Source organism: Helianthus annuus, chromosome 4 (assembly GCF_002127325.2).
Source record: "Helianthus annuus cultivar XRQ/B chromosome 4, HanXRQr2.0-SUNRISE, whole genome shotgun sequence".
NCBI classification, from domain to species: Eukaryota; Viridiplantae; Streptophyta; class Magnoliopsida; order Asterales; family Asteraceae; genus Helianthus; species Helianthus annuus.
The window spans coordinates 12,007,586-12,030,644 of NC_035436.2; the positions used below are offsets into that span (position 1 = coordinate 12,007,586).

Below are 23,059 nucleotides of genomic sequence, written 5' to 3' on the forward strand. Positions count from 1 at the left end.
GGTTGAAGTGAAAATATATAAACTTTGTTGACGTTAGTATAATTCATCTTTGTCATTAATTTAGTTGTTTTATTAGACTCTTAATCTCTATTCAAAAATCATGATGAGCGTTTTAATTATTTCTTATTATTTTATTTAATATGACATTAACGTGTCATGAATCAAATTAATATTCTATTTGAGTCATAAATTGTTATAATTATCTTCAAATAAATGAATTGACTATGGAGTTTTGTTTTTGATTATAAAAGGAATCTCACAATTCATTTTAGAGGGTGAAAATAAAGAAGGGAAAAGAGAGATACTACAGAACTATTGTGTCAAAAAGTTTCATATAATTTAGAAAGTAGTACTTTCAAATTCTTCCACCATGATCAACTTCACCCTATTGTTTTTCCACATAAATTGGAAACACAATCATAACAGGTGTAATCTCGGGCTTAAGAGTTATCTCTGATAATACAACTATTGTTTCGATTTTTGTATCACGGGTACAAATGCATTAGTCTTGAGAAGAGGTGTGAAATCTGTTTTAAATGACCCGCGTCTGACATGATCCTCAACTATAAACAATCAATATTTTAGTCTACTCATTGTTGCAGGCATGGAGCATGGTTGAAGGCTCAAGATGATGAAGACTCAAGTCACAGATGCTATAAGAATGTACGCTTGTTGAAGTATTCATATAAGACGCGGTTAAGTCAAGTCGGCACATATAAGTAATTTTCTATGCATTTTCATGTAGTTTTGTAACTGATATTTTCGTATTTTATTTCTTACAAATAACGAGAGCAACGCTATAATATATTTTATGATTCTTATTATTTTAATAAAATGTAAACCAACTTACTACACAACTCACCTCCTTTAGGTTTTCATATGTATGTACCATAGACTAAAAGATTTTCTTAGTGAAATTTCGTATTATACCCATTGTTTCTTTATCTTAATGTCATGTATAATTGTTCATTTTCTTAGTTACTTTATCAGCTTGTTTCTACAATTGCTTATTTTTCAAATAAAAATTCTTTTAAATCGAGTATTCTAGGTGGGTTTTTTACCACGAGCACCATAGTCACCGCATCTTAGTCACTATTTTTCCCAAGCACATTTCATCACCTGTATCATCCAGCGACATCCCGCCGTCTTTACATTTTCATTGTCAAGATCCTTACAATATCAACTCATCAATATATTGAAGTTCAACCAACAACCTTGTGTTGTGGGTATGCATTGAGATATGTCTTATATGACTAGAAGTTCAACCCAATAGTTTTTGCTTGATAATTCTGTTTAAATAATTTAAAGTGGAATTGAGTCTTATTGACTAAATTTGTTTTATCAAACCGCCCTGTTATCTATAAAATTTATCATAGTTTGGTCACTTCCCATATACATTTGAAGTTTCAACACAATTAGGATGGATTAATGATCATACAAATCTATTATTTACCCGTTTTAGGTCATGGATTCATGTAATCACCCTCTTGGGTCAATATCAATTTCTAGAGTCATCTTTTACTATGATCTAATCACTACTAATGACGAGTATAAGTTATTCCTACGAACTTGTGACTATTATAGCACATTTTAATATTATTGCTATGTTGAAAATGCCTTAGAAAAATTATTTTTTTAAAAATCGTCATAATTTTTTAGATAAAAATTCAAGGTATTTTAGGAGGTAGTTTAATTTTAAAATAAAATAATGCCTTGAGCCAGATACAGTGATCATCCCCAAATTCGAAATTAGGGTTTTTTTGGTCATTCTTCTGGTTCTTTATGAATTTCACAGACACATACTGTTGTTTGATTTCTCAATCAAAGTTGTATCTGATTGAATTATTCGAAAAAACCACTGAAAAAATTTGATCTGAGAGTGATCACATGCCTTTCTGATTATCCGTGTTTACAAAATTCTTTAACAAGTTTGTAGCCTTTAGTTACTATATATGATGATCGAAACAAGCAAATACTGCTCTCTAAACCTCCAATTCTATGCTTCAATGACTTGTTTCTCTTTCTGGCTCACGAACAAACACACCCACACCCAATTTAACTTTTTGTGTTCATTTCACCTAGAAAACTAACCTCACCTAAGGCAATCAATAAATAAATAACTAGGGTCACCTTTATGGTCAAAGGGCAAGAATTACCCTTCAAGTTTAGTCAATAACCCATCATTGAAGATGTTAAGTCGATTAGGTTTCTTTGGCTAAAGAAATAGATCTAAGCTTAAATCCATGTGGTGGAAAATTTTTGTAATTTTGATTTGATGTAATTATGTTATAGTTTAATTTTTTATGCTGCCCCACTTATTTTTAATAAGGGTGGTTTGTGTGAGTTTGTGTGAATGAAAATTACTTAAAAAATGTCACTCAAAACTTAAAACTTGGACGTTTAACCCTTGTTTGATAGTTGATGCCATTTTAAGGGGGACATGGCACTCCCAGGGTAGGGAATTAAGGGTAAGTACCCATGCGAGCACACCGCCATCACCTCTGGTTGGGTTCGCTTGGCTAACACAGGTACTCGCTTCATATTTATGTTCTTCCATGCCTTTTTTGACCGTTATACATAGGGATGAGCACAGTAGTTTAGTACCGGTATCGAAAACGGGGAAATTGTTACCGATACCGGATATACTGGTTTGGTACCTATACCGGATATACCATTCGGTACCGATACTGTTATTCACCGGTGTGTTACCCGTAAATACCGGTACTGAAAACGGGGAAAATTGGTAGCGAAAGCAATGGCAAAGCTTGAGATTTCCGATCGGGGGGGTCGAAAACGTATATACCCAAAAATTTCTGTAAAACCGAGAGGTCGAAAACGTATATACCAAAAAATTTCTATACGAAAATTACATACTGTCCACTATTGAGCGAAAAGTTCGGGGGGTCGGCATCCCCCTACCGCCCAATAGAAGTTGCGCCCCTGACCGAAAGTACCGGTATCGAATATACTTGGTACAGTTCGGTACCGATGCCCGGTACCAAATGTTCAACCCTAGTTATACCCATTTGACCAAATTAAAAATTAAGACTTTGGCATAAGTAGACGCCACCATCACTTACCAGTTAATGGGTATTTTGAATACTTTTTGATGTGACGAGTGATGATTGGTCAGAACTAAGGTACTTACCTTTGAGTGCCCCTTTCTCCCTTACCAGTTAATGGGTATTTTGAACACAAAATATTTTTTACTTTCTCTTTGTTTCCTTTCCTTTCCTTCTGTTAGTAAACTCTGGAACACAGTGTTAGTCTCACTTTTCGCAATAATCAAAATTACACACATGCCTATACATTGTAATTTGTAGATGATGAAACTTTTATTAAATTTTGTGAAGTAAAGCATTCCCGATGTTACTTTGGAAATGTTAGGATGTTACATGATACACGAAAAAATGCTTGATACGGGCGAGTCTAACTCGAGCACATAATGATGCAAGCTGATACGAACACATCGTCACATACCACATACATTTAACCTTTTATAAATATTATTTTTATAAAAGCATAGCGTATTTTCTTAACTTATAAATTTATAATCCCCACTTCCAATCATAATAAATTGATTTGTAGGACTTCCAAACCATCAAATTGAGCCCAAACACTCTCGTTACTAAATTATGGGCCTTGGGCCTAAACTAAACCAGACGGCCCATAAAATCTCGTTAATTCCCGCTCCTCACAAAACGTTCATCTAACGAACTTTCCCGCCAATTTATGTTCGCATAAACTATAAACATCATAGGGTTTCCGTTTATCTCATCCGACTAAATCCGGCGATATTTTCCCGTCTAGCAAGCCACCACACTACCCACGGAGGTTGACTACTCCCACGGTTAATTTCGCAAAGTCGTACATAATTACTCTTTTTTTTAGAAAAAAAGCTCTTCAACTTGTTAAGTTCTTTGGATTTTCATTGATAACTGAATTCTTTGACTTGTTAAGTTGAGCATAAATTTGTTCTTTTTTTTTTATTCGTGTATTTCATGTTATCATAGTGATTTAGGGTTTGTGTTTTTTGTTGCGTAGTTAGAAAGTATGCAGGCGGTTCGCCAGTTCACATACATGGTTTCTAGCGAGGTAGTGCCTTTTCGTTAGAAATTGAGTTTGGGGTCTGCTGTATGTATATTTACTGCTTTGTGTACTTTGTTGTCCACCTGGTGTTTGATGAAATGCTGGTGTCCCTTGGGCTGGTGTCCCTTGTATCATCTAGTTTTTTTTTTTTTTTTTTTTTTTAATTATATGTGCTTACATTGCAAAATCTTTGGTTTAATAAAGCGAATGGCTTGAGCTGTTAGAGGCGTAAGCGCTTCAGACGAGAAGGAGGTTTTTTTGTATATATTTTGTTTGTGTTTATTTTGTTTTTATTGTTTAATATGAAATTATTAAAATATTTTCTGATGTTTATTTATATATATTATAATACTAAAATTATGAATATAATGAACATACATTTTCTGTTTCTTTTTAAAAAGTTTCCCAAGAGCTTCTATAGTTGTACATTGAGTTTTTTTGTTCTACATTGACATTGTTCATGTTTTTGATATTAATAAGTTATGTGCGTGTTTCTTTTTATTATCTTACTTTTGGTGCTTTAGGATCAACAAGTAGAACTATTATAACTAATTAGTTTTTAAGCATGATGCGAATACCTTGTGCCTCGCGCGTACGTGAAACTCTCACCTCGCGTCTAGCGCCTTGTCTTTTAGGACCTAAGTGTCTCAGAGCATCTCAAACTTCTCTTATATGGTTTTGTAAATTTAGTTTAGCTAATGAAGGTTACTAACACTCAACCGTTAAAATTCGAAAGTATGTTATGTATAACGGAAACCATGTGTTTTCTTGCATACTCTGGAAAGAAGAAGAAAGTAAGTTACTATTTTGGTCCTCAAGGAAATATGGTGCGTTCGTCGTAGACACGACTAGGCACGTACACTTCTTCTTTGACACTGACTCCGTCCCCCGATAAAGTCCAGGACTAGTCAGTAATCCAAGCGTTCAAGTACAGCCCATAGCATGCATATACCAAAAAGTTGATGTGAAACTGTGAAAGTTTAGCGAAAATGACATGCTATGCGAACGGGTCATTTGTTTCTACATTTGGTAATAAAATGTGAACCAGTTGTAGAACCTAAATTGTTAAGAAAATGTGAGTTGGAATTTAATTGGCATTCATTTAACAGTTGGTTGCTAAATTTGGGGAAAAGGAGAACTTTATCTCTATTTTGTGCACTTTCCCTTTTACAATGATAATATGTGTTTTTTACCAACATTATATTTTTACAGTGTTACATAATATATATATAATTTTGTTTTGAAATTATGTATATAAAGTCTACCCATATATTCAGCTTTTCTTCGTACATTGAAATAAACCTAATGATGAAAATATCCTTATAAAATTATTGAGAATATGATTTATGGATTATACCATGACGCAAAGATTCAATATATACATGATCGTCTTTGTTTCATTTTACTTTTTTTTTTGCCATGTTCTAGGCGGTTTTGGTATAACAGTATAACTGAAACAAAATCCGTAAAGAGTCAATTTAACAGTTCTAGACGGTTTTTGGTATAACAGTATAACTGAAACCAAATACGTTAAGAGTCAAAACACTTGATTGACCTCACGAACCTTTCAATTTCCTGAAACCTTTTCATAATAATAATATTATAATTTGATAGTAATGTTTGCATGTTGAATAACAAAGTGGTGTGATGAAACAATGGTTAACCGGGCAGGGTTAACACACTGGTCTTGTCAAGAAGGGTTAATCCCTTCCTCTCGAGGATCGATGGCTGGATCGTCCGCCGGTTGATCTTCTGCACAAGGAAACAAACCGTGACTCGTAACAAAGAGGATGGGAGTGGGGGGTGCTCCTTGTTACCACTCTCCGGCGTGAGAATTAGTAATTTGCTTGGGAAGCAAAGTGTGATAGTAGTAGTAGTGAGAGAGTTGCGAAAAGATACCTCGAACCTGGTTTGGGGTTGGTATTTATAGCCGAGGAGTGAATGAGGAGTTGAAAGAACAGACTGACGACGTGCAGCCCTTATGCAGGTGTGTCAGGCTCGTCGGTTGTGGAGGTGAAGCCACGTCCTACTGCAGTGTCAGTCTGTCGCTTACGTATGGCCTGGCAGGCGACTGTCATTGGTGCTACTTGCTCTGTACTGTCAGTCCCACTTACCTTGTGGGCAGGATGCGGTGCCGCGTTGTCCTTCTGGAAAAGACTGTGGGATGCGGTGCCAGGCCGCATCCCCCCTTGTGATAACTGTCATTGTTATCCAGATCCCTTGTATTGATAGAAGTGTTCACAGGATGCGGTGCTAGGCCGCATCGCTATGTGTACATCGTTTTCATACACCAGATGCGGTGCCACGCCGCATCACTATACCATTCTCATACTCCAGGTAAGTTCTCTTCCATCTTTGGGCAGATTGGATTCGACCTCTGTGTTCGCGCGTGCCCGCACGGACACATATAAGTCTTTAGCTAGTGGGGGTTTTGATAAGGGTAATGGTCACTCGCGATCATGCTGACGCAAGTGGTGTTTTCTAAAATGGCAGAGCATATTCTTTCTTGCCATTTACAGTTTGCAAGATCTCATTCCACGTTCTTCATAACAATGGTGATAAAAATGCTTTCAGAAAAACATTCTTCATCGATTAGTCGTTCTTGTCACAACAGTGCCATGTCAACCGCCAATGATAGCGAGAACTATGTGCCAATTTATCAAATTGTAATATACGTAAAATGTGTTAACTAAAAGCTTAAAGTTATAAGTTATTATAATTTGATAATAGTTTATAACATTTTTGTTATAATAAATCCATAAAAGTAATGACATATTTTGTACTTAATTTTCAGGTGGGGATAAAGTGTGTTTTATGGGTTATTCTGAATTGCCAATAATGATTGAGCATCTTTATACCACAAAACAATCCTATGTGATGCTATACAATCTTTCTTTGGACCACCTTTTAGTACTCAAAACCAAACAGCAAGAATAATCTAACATCATGTTGAGTAACCTAGAATAAAGTTCCCATGTATAGAAAAGATGACATTATTGTTGTTATTATAGCTATAGATTTATTAATTTATAGATATAGATTTATTAAATATTATTATAAAAAATTAATAATATAATTACTAGTAGGGTGCCCGCGCGATGCGGCGGGAGCGACACTTTGCACTGTGGTACTTGTTTCGGCTAGTTTTCTTATTCGTATAATATTTATTGTAGCATTAGTTTGGTAGATATACGTCTTAAACGAAGTCATCGGTTAGCTCATTTCATTGTGGTTTGCATGGTTCAGTTATTGTTTCAACCCAAGCCGCAATCATCGGTTATTCTATTTTATTAACCAATCGGTTTTTTGTTAATCATTTCGGTTTATTCGGTTTAATCGACGGATTTTTGTTTGATTCGTTTAATAGACAAAAACAAACTTGGACTAAAACTTTTACTTAGAAATATATGAAATTGAGGTATATATACATGAAATTAAAGTATAAATACATGCAATAAAGATATAAAATATGAAATACATGAACTAAAGGTTTAAAAGCTAGAAATATATGAAAATTAAAATGGCTCCACTCGGTTCAGTTAATTTTGGTAAATGAGGGTACACGAAAAAACTGACAACCGGTTTTGGTTAATTGTAATATTATAATTTTTCTAACCATATTTAACAAACAATCGGTATCACTAATTTACCTTTTCTTTCAGGATCTTTTGGCTTACTAATGTACTGGTTAGGATGGTTGATTCCAGCATCACAAGATGAGGCATGAAGAGCTTCAAATGTCAAAGTACATGGCTGCTTACTCCCATTCACTTAAGGAAACTGCCGAGATGTAACCCTAAAATGAAATTTTGAGTGTATAATACGTGTATTTAACATGAAATGCAGAGTAATCGATACCTAGACCTCGAAAACATAACTTATGAAATTCAATCCAACAAAATGAGTTGAAATGCTCCAGTCTGAAAATCTGTACTTTAGTAGTTTGCTGGAGTCTAAGAAATAAAGAACAATTACATAAATAACTCCTAATAGCATTAATAACCAATACAAAACACGAAAAATAAATTGAATAACTGTACCACAGTAGCAACATCATGTGCAGTGTGTCTGATTCATCAAGATCTGTTGATAAAACCACCATAGCCACACGACCACCTGTAAAACACAAGAGTTGGGTCAGAATTTTAGCTTATGTGGTATCAAAGAAAGAAGTTGCACCGGTTTACAACCAAGAAAACCTAATACAGGTATTACATTAAACCGACTTGTCAAAAACTCATCAAGACAAAATAATTAAGAATTAAAGAAAGAAAATAAAAAATCAACCTCGGTCAGGCATCTCATATAGTTTACTCTCAAACATCTCAAGTAATACTTGAACCCTTTAGTCGATATGTTTATGGCCCTGTTAAAACGGGATTGGTCAAGTCATATACTCATACATCGCAATCGTATAAACACAATAAGATAAAGTGTCTACCTTTACTATAGACTGTATGATGAACTACACTCCACGGATGCGAGAGTCATTCCTACAAAGTATTAGTTAAATACAAAATGAATATCGGTTCATATATAAATATATAAGAGCATCATATACATCTGCATAAGCACCGTGATGTAGCCAAGTTGCTTAACTGGTCAAAGTTGGTGGAAAGCTAGTTGTTTAGCATCATGTCACTTTATGTAACCAATCTACAAACTAAAAATTGGAAAACTTACCAGCGTAGTTTACATATGATGGTGGTGAAAGATCAGTCGATTCATCACATTAGGCTCAATACCCTAGAGACGATTTTGGTACCTGAGGAGGAAGATGAAGGTTGTGTTTGGTTTCGTCCGTACACCATCTTCTACTTTCACTTTTGGTTCAGAATCACGACTTTTACCGCCTGTAGCGCAGCTGCAAACCCTAGACTTCATCTCCATTGTCGTCGTCTTACCTGAACAGAGGCCGCCATCTTCACAAATATGTGGTTACAACGGCCATCATTTTCTAAATTTTGAAATGGGAGTAGGGATTTTGAGAGAGAGAGAAGGGAAGAAGCATTTAAATTTTGAAATAGCATTAGGTTATCCACCTTTCAACTGATTCTACTATAAATTATTTAGAGTTTAAATTTTAAAAAGATTTTCCCGGTTAAAATTTTGTTACCTTTAAAATAGGACGTTTTGTTGATATTTGATTAAAGTGTAAAAAAAAAAGTTTAATCGATTATTTAACAATAGTTTTACTTTTAAAAATGTTGGTGCTTTTAGCGAGATTTAATCACTTGTAAACTAAGGCATCATTTACTTGTACATTTTAATCAGCATGTCAATATTGACCAAGACAACCATCGAAACGTCGACAAAAAAATGAGCAGGTCATCACGATACCTTCAAATGTTTTTATAACGTCATAGTTTAAAATATACCAAAAGAATACATAAAAGAATTATAGTGGAGGGGAAAAATGTAACTAATTATCTATAATTTTGTTAAAACTCGGGGATTTAAGTGTAATAAGATTAGGGGCTAAAAAATAAATAGTGTTTAAAAGACCAAATTACCCTCAATTTAGGGGTCTATCTATAAATAAAGGAGGGGAAAAATTCTTATTTTTTGGGTATCTTAAAATACCCCTCACTCATGCATTATAATATAGTATAGATTTAGTTTGTTTTAATAAAATAACTTAGTGGATTATGAGCACTTTATTATATTTTAAATGATTTTTACCACATTGACCTTGACTATTAACAATTTGATTTATTTTTATAATATATTATAAGTATAGCATCTTATGCATGGAATCAAACTAATATCTAGGCATTAGATGAGTGCATATCGTGTAGTCATAGTTATGACTTATGACTCAAGAGACGCAGAAGGAATCAAAGTGGTGATTTTACATGTAAAACTATCAAGATACTAGTAATTAGAAAAGTGAAATAATAAAATAATAAATAATTAAGTTTCTTTAGTGTTTTTTTTTCTTTTCTAAAATTCGGTCACAACTTTATGCAAAAAAAAAAAAAAAAAAAAAAAAAAAAAAAAAAAAAAAAACACTCAAGATTCAAAATTGTTCCAACTTTGTGAAATTTGTTTACCAAGTGTTAAACTTTGAAAAGTATTAAGTGACCTTAATGGAAATGTGAACCTTGATTACTACTTGATGCTTTTTTTTTTCAAGTTGATTGAAATTAAACAACCATGAAACTTGGTTATTATTTTGATGATTTTTCTTATTGATCACAACTAACTGCTTTTAGGTTAAACTTGAAAAACCTAATCATTAAATAAACACAAGATTGGAATAGTATTGGAACCTTAACTAGTGGTATTCATTAATAGAAAAAAAAAATCATACAGATGACATTATGTTTATTACTATTAATTTGTAGCATATTCTCTTAAAAGACATAATACAAGTGTCATCTCCACACATATCCCTACACTTTCTAAAATATGTTACCATGTCTAATATATTTAGTTAGAAGTTTGAGCGAATATTATCTAGGGCCGAAATCCGTTTACTTTTCATATGACCTCCATGCTCCTCTCCCTTTCAAAACTAAAGAAAAAGAAACATTTAATTTATTCAAACTACAAATTTCGAAGGGCCTATATTTTGAATTCAATTTTGTTTATGATTAGTAACATATATGTAAGTTTGGTATGAATATATTTCTCCATGTATTTCTTCTATGTTACTTTGCTTATTGGCTAGTTTCATAACACGTTGTCAACACAAAATTGCTCTAACTAAAAACCCCTTGTGTTTGCAAAGGAAAGAGCATAATTTGTTGAGAAAACAATGATCGGAATGACGATGTCACAAGAGTCGATCAGAATCGTTTCAACCACATGTTTTATGAACCCTTCCGAGGATTCGAAGAGTAGGAATTCTAGAACGCATAATATTCAAGAACAAATTATAGAACAAATTATATTATAGTTTATCAAATTTCGCAAAACGCATTATATAATTGTTAACTTTATAAAAATATCCTTTTATGTGTTATTGCCAGAAATTAAGGATATATAATTGTTAACTTTATAACAATATCCTTTTATGTTTTATTGCTAGAAAATCGAGTAATACCGACCAACTTTTAGCGACATATAATCTGAATATCCCACTAAATAAGTAAATCAAACGCAACCCAACCCGTCTGTAGGTGTCCATCAACAACAACTTTCCTTCCAAAAACCGTATGGCCCGTGTGTAGGAAATCGGTACTTCATGTGCCACAAGCTCGTCCGTAGCAACCACAGACCCACTAGTGGACTAAGAGCATCCACATGGTGCTCCTCTTCCGGACGCTCAACTCGCCACACTCTCCTCTCTCTCCTCTCTTCCACCCCCCTCACAAACTCATCAGCACCTTGCCTACACTTATGGACGCCATTTTTGGACTTCACCCTGGACCTCCCTCACAACGCTAGCCGTTCAGAAGGGGAGGGGGAGGGAGGTGTTTGAATTTTCATACGCCAGTCACGTCATCCGCGATGTGAGTGCTCTAACAAACTATATGTTATTGATAGTTTACTACACCTCAAACTATAAATAATAATTCATGTAAAATTATATATATATATATATATATATATATAGGGTAGGGATCCTAAGAGAAGTCCACCCTATATGAGAAACTTGAGAAGCATTCTGGACCACACATTTTTCTAAGCCTTTCGTAATATACACATATGTATAGTTTAAAATTGACTATATACATATGTGTATAACTCAATATACATATATGTATATAGTCAATTTTAAACTATACATATGTGTATATTACGAAAGGCTTAGAAAAATGTGTGGTCCAGAATGCTTCTCAAGTTTCTCAACTAGCCTATCACTTCTCACATGATCCTTATCCTATATATATATATATATAGGGTAATGCTAGACAAAAAACCCTAAAAATTTTAGGAAACTCTGGAAACTCAAAGCTCCCGACTTTTTTTTTTGAAAAAAATAACACATGTAATATACATGTTTTTAAGAGTTTCGGGCCAAAAAAAAAAAAAAAACAAAAAAGCGCCGAGTACTTTTTTTTAAAAAAAATAAACAAGTTCCAAAAACTTCGTTGACTAACATGTGCTAGACAAAAAATGCTGAAAGTTTCTGAAATTTGTTTTTTTTTTAAAAAAAAACCCTTCGGCGCTTTTTTGATTTTTTTTGGCCCAAAAATCTTAAAAACATGTATATTACATGTGTTATTTTTTCAAAAAAAAAAAAAAGTCGGGAGCTTTGAGTTTCCCGGGTTTCCTAAATATTTAGGGTTTTCTATATAGCCCAACCCTATATATATATATATATGGGAGAAACTAATTGCACACCTTGGTTGGCTATCTACACACTTAGGGTTTACCTACGCTGCGTATAGGTCTATACGCAGCGTATAGGGTTACCCTTCTACGCTGCGTATAGGTTTATATGCATCGTAGGTAAGGGGTAGGTACACGACCAGACAGTCAAACCTAGTACCATGTCAAATCAGTCTAACATACGCTGCGTATAGATCTATACGCAGCGTATGTCATAAAGATTTGACACTGATACGATGTTGTCTAGGCACGTGAATAAAGCTATACGCAGAGTATAGAGCTATACGAGGCGTATGATCGTGAATTCAAAAGTGTATTTAGACATACATCTCTGCCTGCGAATTCAAACACAGATTCATTTCCTTTCGATTCATCTGTATCAAACACAATTTCAATTCCTCTGTATACATTCATTTCCAGTATTGTTAAAATGTCATCATTTTGGGACGGGAATTATTTCCTTAATCACTATTCTAATGACACATGAGGAGTAAATGATGCTAATGAGGCGGAGGTTGTGTCTGTCGTCCCTGTTGATCAAAAAATACTGATGCCAGACTTGAACGAGACTTCGACTACACCTGTTGATGAACCATATTAGCCGACGCATCAAGTGTATCTGGATTACGCATACGGGTACGAATCTCCGTACGTGCAACAAGGTAATCTGAATGAATACATAGGATACGGTGCTGAGAATGCACCTGTTGCTGAACCATATTACCCGACGCAGCAATCGTATCCGGGTTACGGATACGGGGGTGAAGTTTCTTACGTGCAACAAGATAGTTCGGATAGGTACGGAGGATACGGTGGATACGGTTATGAGCCTTGTAACAAACCACTGTATGATGATTATGAACCATCTACCCCGGGCAATCCGTTTCAAATACCGGAGGTATCATATTAATATTTGTATTATTCTTTTAATAATTATTATTATTGTTAAAATTATATTGTTATTGTTATTATTAATATTATTGTTAAAATTAGATTGTTATTGTTATTGTTAATATTCGTATTTTTGTTATAATTCTTAATATTATAATAATTATTATTATTATTAAAATTAATATAATTATTATTATTGTCAAAATTACATAACCATTGTCAATATTATTATTATTATTATTTTTAAAATTATTATAATTATTATTATTGTTCAAATTATATAACTATTGCCATTGTTGTTGTTGTTGTTGTTGTTGTTGTTGTTGTTGTTGTTGTTGTTGTTGTTGTTGTTGTTGTTGTTGTTGTTGTTGTTGTTGTTGTTGTTGTTGTTGTTGTTGTTGTTGTTGTTGTTGTTGTTGTTGTTGTTGTTGTTGTTGTTGTTGTTGTTGTTGTTGTTGTTGTTGTTGTTGTTGTTGTTGTTGTTGTTGTTGTTGTTGTTGTTGTTGTTGTTGTTGTTGTTGTTGTTGTTGTTGTTGTTGTTGTTGTTGTTGTTGTTGTTGTTGTTGTTGTTGTTGTTGTTGTTGTTGTTGTTGTTGTTGTTGTTGTTGTTGTTGTTGTTGTTGTTGTTGTTGTTGTTGTTGTTGTTGTTGTTGTTGTTGTTGTTGTTGTTGTTGTTGTTGTTGTTGTTGTTGTTGTTGTTGTTGTTGTTGTTGTTGTTGTTGTTGTTGTTGTTGTTGTTGTTGTTGTTGTTGTTGTTGTTGTTGTTGTTGTTGTTGTTGTTGTTGTTGTTGTTGTTGTTGTTGTTGTTGTTGTTGTTGTTGTTGTTGTTGTTGTTGTTGTTGTTGTTGTTGTTGTTGTTGTTGTTGTTGTTGTTGTTGTTGTTGTTGTTGTTGTTGTTGTTGTGTTGTTGTTGTTGTTGTTGTTGTTGTTGTTGTTGTTGTTGTTGTTGTTGTTGTTGTTGTTGTTGTTGTTGTTGTTGTTGTTGTTGTTGTTGTTGTTGTTGTTAGGGTTATTGGACTTTATCACCCCTAACTATTGGTTATTGGCTGTTGTCACCTTTAACTATCACTTTGACGCTCGCCACCCCCAACTTAACACTTAATGTGTTCTGTCACCATGTCGATAACTGATCACTAACTTTTGATCTTGTTACTACACTTTTGGGGTGTCCTAAGATCCCTAAAACCTTCCTAAGATCCCTATGACAACCTCAAAAGTATAGTAACATGATCAAAAGTTAGTGATTAGTTAATGATGTGGTGACAGAACACACTAAGTGTTAAGTTGGGGGTGACGGGGGTCAAAGTGATAATTGGGGGTGGTAGCGGCCAATAACCAATAATTAGAGGTGATAAAATCCAATAACCCTTGTTGTTGTTGTTGTTGTTGAAATTATATAACTATTGTTAATACTATAATTATTATTATTGCTAAAATTATATAACTATTGTCAATATTATAAATATTATTATTATTATTATTATTGTTAAAATTATAACTATTATTATTATAGTTAAAATTATATTATTACTGTTAATATTATAATTATTATAATTATTATTATTGTTATTATTAAAATTATGTAACTATTGTCAATATTATAATTATTTTTATTATTGTTAATAAAAAAATTATATTTTAGCGACGATCTTAGTTTCGAAGCTCATTAGGGAGCTACGCGTCTTACGGACGACGTCGACTAAATAATAAAAAAATATATTTTAACCACGATCTTAGTTTCGACGATCGTTAGAGACGTACGCGGTTGAAATCTGTAACGAGTCAAAAATATATAATCTTTTTATTATTTAGTCGACGTCGTCCATTACGAGCGTAGGTCCGTTACGCGCATCAAATTCCGTAAAATCCGTAATGAGTCAAAATAATATTGTATTTTTATTATTTAGTCGACGTCTTCCGTTACGAGCGTAGGTCCGTTACGCGCATCGAAATCCATTACGAGTCAAAATATATTGTTTTTTTATTATTTAGTCGATGCCGTCTGATTATTATTTACTGACTGGTTTCCTTTTGTGCAGGTATTTTCACAATTTATTTTTCTTATATTGCGTTTTGTACAAGAGGCCGTGCGCTCTCGCACACGGGTTGGCACAATACTTCGCCTCCGCGCATCATCGACTGGAGCGCGAAAAGTTATACGGCGGCGCCTACGTCACTAGGATAGCCCTTTCGTTGGGCTATCACCCGGAGACTGATCACCCGCGTGTAGGCCCAGCGATACAACCGAAGCGGATAGGGATGAACACGATATTGGGAATGCACGTTATCAAAAAATTCCCATGCGGGAAGCGGTTTAAGGGTGCGGACGACATTCCTTATGCGCCTACGCAGCTGCCGACACAGTTCGAGCTGGTATGTCCCCCGCGCGATCCGGAGGTGCCGGAGGAGCATGAGCCGGACATGTACGTTCTGGAGCCACCACAGCCGCGTGGACCACCCGGGGCACCTCAGTTCCCACGATATGTTGGGCCCGGTCCTGCCCCATCATATTAGCGGCTACGTCGCGACGTTGACAAGCTGACGTATGTGGTGGAGTAGATGGCTGTTGAGCTGCAGAGGCTTTCACAACGTGAGGGGTTACCTCCACGACTGTTCGTTCCGCCTGCGGAATGGCATGAGCAGGAGGAGCAGCAGGATTCACTGCCATAGTATTTTATCATTTTGTTATGTATGTACAAACTTTTGCTGTATATATCAAACTTTTGCTATATATATAAAACTTTTGCTATAAACGGTGTAAAATATTCGAACAGTACCCGGGTATTTCAAATTATTTAACGCTATAATATTTTAACGTTATAGTATTCGAACCGCGCACTTAAAAATAATTAACGGTATAATATTTAAACGTTTATAGTATTCGAACGGCACTAGACTTGGAATAATAATTTATTTCAAAACCTCGATAACGATATTATATATTTGAACCGTATATACGCTTTTAAATTTTTTTTAACGTTATACGCTTTTCGACGACATCGACTAAATAATAAAAAACATTATATATTTTTAACTCGTTATATATTTTAAGCGAGTTAACGTTGTAACCGGGTGAGAATTTATACCACAAATATGCCAAATGACCAAACAAAATTCTGAAAGGTTATATACGCTGTGTATAGTTCTATACGCATCGTATATAAACTTTGTGAAAATCTGATGCTTCAAACCCACCAAAATGACCCCAAAAAGTCTGATGGATTATATACGCTGCGTATAGAGCTATACGCAGCGTATATAAACCCTTGTTTTCTGTGTAATGATTGTTGATCAGGCTCTGAAACACATGCAAACTATATGCATCGTATAGCTCTATACGCAGCGTATGGAGGTAACCCTATACGCTGCGTATAGAGTTATACGATGCGTAGGTAAAAACAGTTTAAACTAAGGTTTACTAGGATTTGGTGTACATATAGGCACATTGGTGTGCAAATATGCACACCCATATATATAGTTATTTAAAAAAACTGCAGTAAATAAGGTTTGAGATTCCCCTCTAAAAACCCTCGCCGGAAAGTTGGAGATAGCTCCGTCGGAATAGCAGGACAGGTCCCGGTACCCCTTCCCCCCGGTTTGTACCTCTCTTTCTATCTCGACTCGACAACTCTCCCACTCGCTCCGGGTTAGGTTTGTTTTTCTCCGGTCTTCCTTTCTTGTCTTCGGCATCTCCTCTACCCTCACTTCCCGCAGTGGTTCCTGGATTACTTTGGGGCTTAGTGGGTCTGATATTGGTCGCGGCTATCTGAGAATAGTTCAGCTAGATCGATTCGAATCCCATTAACACCCGTAAGGTCGAGGAGCTACTGATTCATTTGTCTATTTGGAGGGGCAAAGGAGTTTGCATACGGGTTGTGGTTCCTTTTTTTCCATAGGCACACTTAATATGGAGTCTGGCAGGCAACATTACAATGGCTGGGATCATGCAGATATACAAGACGAAGAGTGGCGTGTGGCAAGGTACAAAGGTAAACGTCTGGTTGTTGGTGAAAAGAAACACAGAAGGCCTCAAACGAAGGAGACGACGTTCTACATCGGCAACCTACCGGACGATTGCTCCAGCTTCCTACTATGGGATGTTTTCAAAGATTTTGGTTTGATGACGGATGCATATGTCCCTAGAAAAAAGGACAAAAGAGGTAACACTTTCGGATTTCTGAGATTTGAAGAAGTCAGGGACGCTCATAACATGGCAGGTTACCTGAGCACAGCATCTATTGACCACAAAAGGTTGTTTGTGAAACCGGCGAAATTCGGTAAGTATGAAGAAAAGAATTATAAAAAACACCACCCATGCAATCAGGTGCATCTGAATAAACATACCCATAGGGTTGATGTTGGTAACGGGATGGGTAATAACAATGCTAAACACCCGGTTCATGGAAACGTCAATAGGTCCTATGCTGAAGTTGTTACAGGAATCAAACATGCCAGTGAACCAGAGAACTCTATGAACATCTCAGTGGTGGAAAGTGAAACATCGAAAAGATGGAGAAGCAACTCTTTAGTGGCTGAAATCAAAAACCCATATGATCTCAAAAGTCTAAAACAACTGTTAGATGAAGACGGTTTGAAGAGCTTCATAATCAGATACATGGGTGGTCTAAGATTGCTATTAACATTTCCAAGTCAGAATGATGCTCGAGATTTCCTAATACACAAGAAAGAAAACTGGGAGAAATGGTTCAAAAGTATTCACGAGTGGGACGGCAGGCACATACCATTTCAACGACTAGCGAAATTATCTATCAGAGGGGTACCGATACAATTCTGGGGTCCGTCTATTTTTAATCAAATAGGAGGTTTAATTGGTACGGTAGTAATGCCGTCCGCTGCCAGTAACGAAGATCTGGATCTTTCGGTTAGTTCCATTGGTATTATCACTAAGAATGTGGCTAGGGTTAATAGTAAGCTGACGATCGCATGGCATGGGCTTCCACACGAGATTTTGATCACGGAAGATATCGATGCTGGATTTCCGTTTGTTCCGGTTTCTTCCGGTGAACCGGAAAATATGGAAGGTGAAAAGTTCGTTCATGTCCATTCAGGTTCCACCACACGCCCCGTAGAAGGTGAAGAGTCTGCATCGAGAAATGATGACCTTGGAAAGGGGGTGGGTAATCGAAAAGTTGGAGACAAATCTAATTCATCAGCAATGAATTTGGCGGCTACAACAAACAGTTCTAGCAAATCCCAAGGCAATAATAACGGTTCCAATGAATGGGCCTCGTCAGCCTCAGATTCAAAGGATGCACAACTGGGCCCTTATGACACACCCCCTCCTCCTCCACCACGTAATAAGTCTGTAGATATTTGGGCCAAGGAATCAGCTATGGGCCTAAATAATTTATTTGATGAAGCTGTTTTGGATACACCATGTGAGGAGCCCAATGGTGCGGACCCCCCCACTCAAGTCAACAATCACGATAATCAGGACCTAGAAGCCTCCCCTGACCCCTTCAATCTCAGAGAACTGTTACAACAGGTTAAAACAAAAAACCTCACCATCGATCTGAATAATCCCCCAAATCAAAACGCAGCTATTCCTCATCAATCATCATCACAATCGATTCGTTTGGGCAATCAAAGGAAAGGGAAGTTTAGGTTTCCATCAATGAAGATGAAAGACACTTTGTGGGTTCCTAAAAACGGTGAGGGATCGAAACATAGAAACAAATCATCGGAATCTAAATCGGAAGAAGAACATTCACCTTCGACCACTTCGGAGCAGAGTAGTAGCACCAATGAGATCGAACAGGAGGCGGCTCGCACTAAAGAAATTGGGGAACTTCTAGGTTTCACGCTAAATGGAAAAGAGGATGAAATCAGGAAGCAAGTCATTACCGAACAGGAGTCAAACCTTCCCCAATGAATTTCCTCACAGCAAACATCAGAGGGGCCGGTGACCCCTTGAAGGTGGAGCACATTAAAGAACTGAAAAAGAAAAATAGTATTAATTTCATCGCCATTCAGGAAACGCAGTTTATAGACTCCTCAAAAATTCAGGTAAACACTTTCTGGGGCAATTCGGTCTTTGAGTCTGACTTTGTGAATGCATCGGGGAGGTCAGGGGGTTTGTTAAACATTTGGGATCCATTGTTATTTGTCCGCAAAGCATCGGTCTCAGGAAGATTTTATCTGGCCACACTGGGAGAACTAAAGAATGGGGATGGGGAGTTAAACGTGATAAACATTTATGCTCCGCATGATAACAATCTTAAAAAAGAACTGTGGTTGGAATTACTCAACCTAATGTATCTATATAGTGGCTCGTGGATCCTGTTGGGTGATTTTAACTGCGTACGTGAACCAAGTGAAAGGAAAAACTCGAAATTTAATTCCCAAGCTGCTGACTCCTTCAACCATTTTATTCGTTCAGCAGCTTTATCGGAATATACTATGATTGGATGTTCTTTCACTCATCGCTCGGATGATGGCAAGCGTTTAAGCAAAATTGATAGGATACTGGTATGTCAATCCTTCCTCTCTAAATGGTCATCAGCTGTCCTTAATGGTTTGCCGAGGTATAGGTCAGATCATCGACCGTTACTCTTAAAATGTGCTAAGATAGCATACGGGAACCCTCCTTTCCGTTTCTACAACTCTTGGCTAAATGAAGATGGATTGCTTGATATTGCAACAAAAGCATACACGGAAGTTCAACATATGCACCCACCGGATAAACTTGTAAGTCATCGACTGAAGGCCGTAAAAGGAGCTTTGAAGATGTGGTGTAGGGAGAAAAAGGCCCGAGACGGTAAAATTATTCAAGACCTTGGTAAAAAAATTGAGGACTTAGATACCAAAGCCGAATCGACGTTCTTGACTGAAGAGGAAGTTTCAAACAGAGAGTTATGGGTCAAAACTCTATCGGAAATAGAAGACAATAATCTGGAGGATTTGAAACAAAGAGCAAAAATCAAATGGTTGACAGAAGGAGACGAAAACTCCTCCTTTTTCCACGGAATTATTAAAAGCCATCAAAAGCATAACAGGATCAATGGTCTCAGCTTCGACAACATATGGGTCTCGGAACCGGATTCTCTCAAAGAGGAAATTAAAACTTACTTCGAGAAGCTCTTCAAGGAAGACAATTACAACAGGCCGAATTTTATCAATAATGGCTTCAAGTCCCTTTCATCGGATCAATCAGCCATGCTAGTGAAAAGATTCTCCAGAGAAGAGATCAAAGAGGCGATTTGGGATTGTGGTGGAGACAAGGCGCCGGGGCCAGACGGCTTCACTTTCGGGTTTATCAAACGATTCTGGAATATCCTAGAAGTTGATTTCATCAAACTCCTAGATTATTTCTACGTTCATGGAAAGTTAAGCCGGGGTTGCAACTCGAGCTTCATTACTCTAGTGCCTAAATCATCTAATCCACAGCTCATTAATGAATTTCGTCCGATTAATCTTATCGGTTGCATCTCTAAGGTTATCTCGAAGGTGTTGGCTAAAAGACTTAAGCAAGTGATTGATTCTTTGGTGAGTGGAACGCAAACTGCGTATATTGAAGGTAGGAGTATACTAGATGGGCCTTTGACAATTAATGAGCTTATCTCATGGAGTAAAAAATCAAAAAACAAGGTGATGTTGCTCAAAGTCGATTTTGAGAAAGCTTTTGATTCGGTCAGTTGGAATTTTCTGGATTCTATTATGTCACAAATGAGGTTCCCGGCTTTATGGAGAAAATGGATTATGGGTATCTTGTCTTCCGCGAGGTCCTCGGTATTAGTCAATGGTACCCCCTCACTAGAGTTCAAGATTGAGCGTGGTGTACGCCAAGGAGATCCATTATCTCCTCTACTCTTCATTCTTGCTATGGAAGCGTTACACGTGGCTACGGTCTCGGCAATTGAGGGTGGGATCTTCAAGGGGTGTAGTTTACCATGCAATGGTCCTATTATCTCCCACCTTATATACGCGGATGACGTGTTATTTGTGGGAGAGTGGTCGGAACCAAACATCAAAAACCTTTCAAGATTATTGAGATGTTTTAACCTTTCTTCGGGTCTCAAGGTTAATTTTAATAAAAGCCAGTTATTCGGCATTGGAGTAAATATGGAAGAGGTTGCACAAAAGGCATCTATTCTAAACTGCAAGACGGGATCGCTGCCTTTTGTTTACCTTGGTCTTCCGGTTGGGTCGAACATGGGACGAATCAAAAACTGGAAACCGGTAATCGATAGGTTTGAGGAAAAACTCAGTTTATGGAAAGCTCGTACACTCTCATTCGGAGGTAGAGTCACTCTCATTGAAGCGGTTCTAGGTAACCTTCCCACGTACTATCTTTCACTCTTTGGTGCACCGATTCAAGTATTGAAACACCTCGAAAGGATTAGACGTAAATTCTTGTGGGGGGGTTGTACTGAAAAAAATAAAGTTAGTTGGGTTCCATGGTATAAAGTGATAGCACCAAAAACCGATGGGGGATTGGGCATTGGTAGTTTGGCCTCAATAAATAAAGCATTGATGATTAAGTGGGCTATGCGTTTCAAGAACGAGCCGGATTCGTTGTGGGCGAGAGTAATCGATGCCATTCACGGAAGGGGTAGGTGCTTATCATATATTCCATTGAAAATGTCCATTGGTGGTGTATGGAAGGGTATAGTCAATATGGGTCGCATGTCTCAAAACCAATTAATAAATGTAAAAGAAAGAATTACTCCGATTATAGGCAATGGTGAAAAGATTCTTTTCTGGTTAGATAACTGGGTTGGGGACGGTCCACTCAGTACGAGATACCCCGATATCTTTGCACAGGAATCCAACAAAAGATGCAAGGTCTCGGAACGATACGTCTTCTCTCAAAATGTAACCGAATGGAAATGGGGCAGCGACAACGCACTCACAGTTGAGGAGCATCTAAGGCAATGGGCTGAATGCATTATTGAACTCGATAAGGTAACTATTCACCGTAAACCGGATACCTGGCTGTGGAGATCGGGATCAAAGGTGGATGACTTTCTGGTGAGTTCGGTTAGGAAGGAGTTCGATAAAATCGACACTATAAAAGAAACCAAAGTTCTAAGATGGTTACATTGGATTCCGAAGAAGGTCAATTGCTTTATGTGGCGTGTGGTGCTGGACAGAATCGCAACAAGGGATGCACTTCAGGTTCGACATATTCAGCTACCTTCTACAAACTGTGTCCTATGCGACAGCATGAGAGAATCGGTAGATCATCTCCTGATAACATGTGAGACGACTCAGCTGGTATGGACCACGATCTTCCAATGGCTGAAAATACCGTTGCCAAACTATATCTTGAGTGCTGTACAACTGCTGGAAGTTATTCACTCACAGGTATGCTCTAAAAACAAAAAGAAGGCTGCATACGCAGTAGTGGCGGCCACATGTTGGTGCATTTGGTTAATGAGAAATGACTTGATCTTCAAAGTGAAACCATTCTCCATGTCAAAACTGATAGGGGATATCAAGGCTACTTCGCACTCTTGGATAAAACATCGGGCTGGGCTATCGGAGATCAATTGGGAGAAATGGAGGAGTTTTAGTGTGTAATTGGTTTCATGTATTAAATTTCTGTCTTTTTCATGTTTGTACTGTTTTGCTTGAGCACCTTGCTTGAGTTTTTAATATAATCGCCTTTTTCAAAAAAAAAATATATATAGTTATTTTTCAATCAATTAATACTTTATACTATGGAATCTAAAGTACACTTAAAATAACATATAAAATGGTGGTGGTCCGCCAAAAAGATACGATGCGGCGGTTATATTTCGGTGGTGACACCATCCTTTTCCTCACCTTCCTTCAC

General features: G+C 36.6%; 1 long non-coding RNA gene across 2 annotated transcripts; it reads right to left on the reverse strand.

The window, feature by feature from the left end:
• Positions 1-7,739: 7,739 nt before the first annotated feature.
• On the reverse strand, positions 7,740-9,104 carry LOC110934390. 2 transcript variants are annotated; one of them, XR_002588293.2, is made up of 6 exons: positions 8,773-9,104; positions 8,531-8,582; positions 8,377-8,455; positions 8,130-8,205; positions 7,948-8,042; positions 7,740-7,869 (listed from the first exon to the last, which is right to left on the reverse strand). It is a non-coding gene; the product is annotated as an uncharacterized LOC110934390 (long non-coding RNA). The 2 variants fall into 2 exon arrangements; XR_002588292.2 differs by having other exon boundaries at positions 8,531-9,104.
• Positions 9,105-23,059: the final 13,955 nt, after the last annotated feature.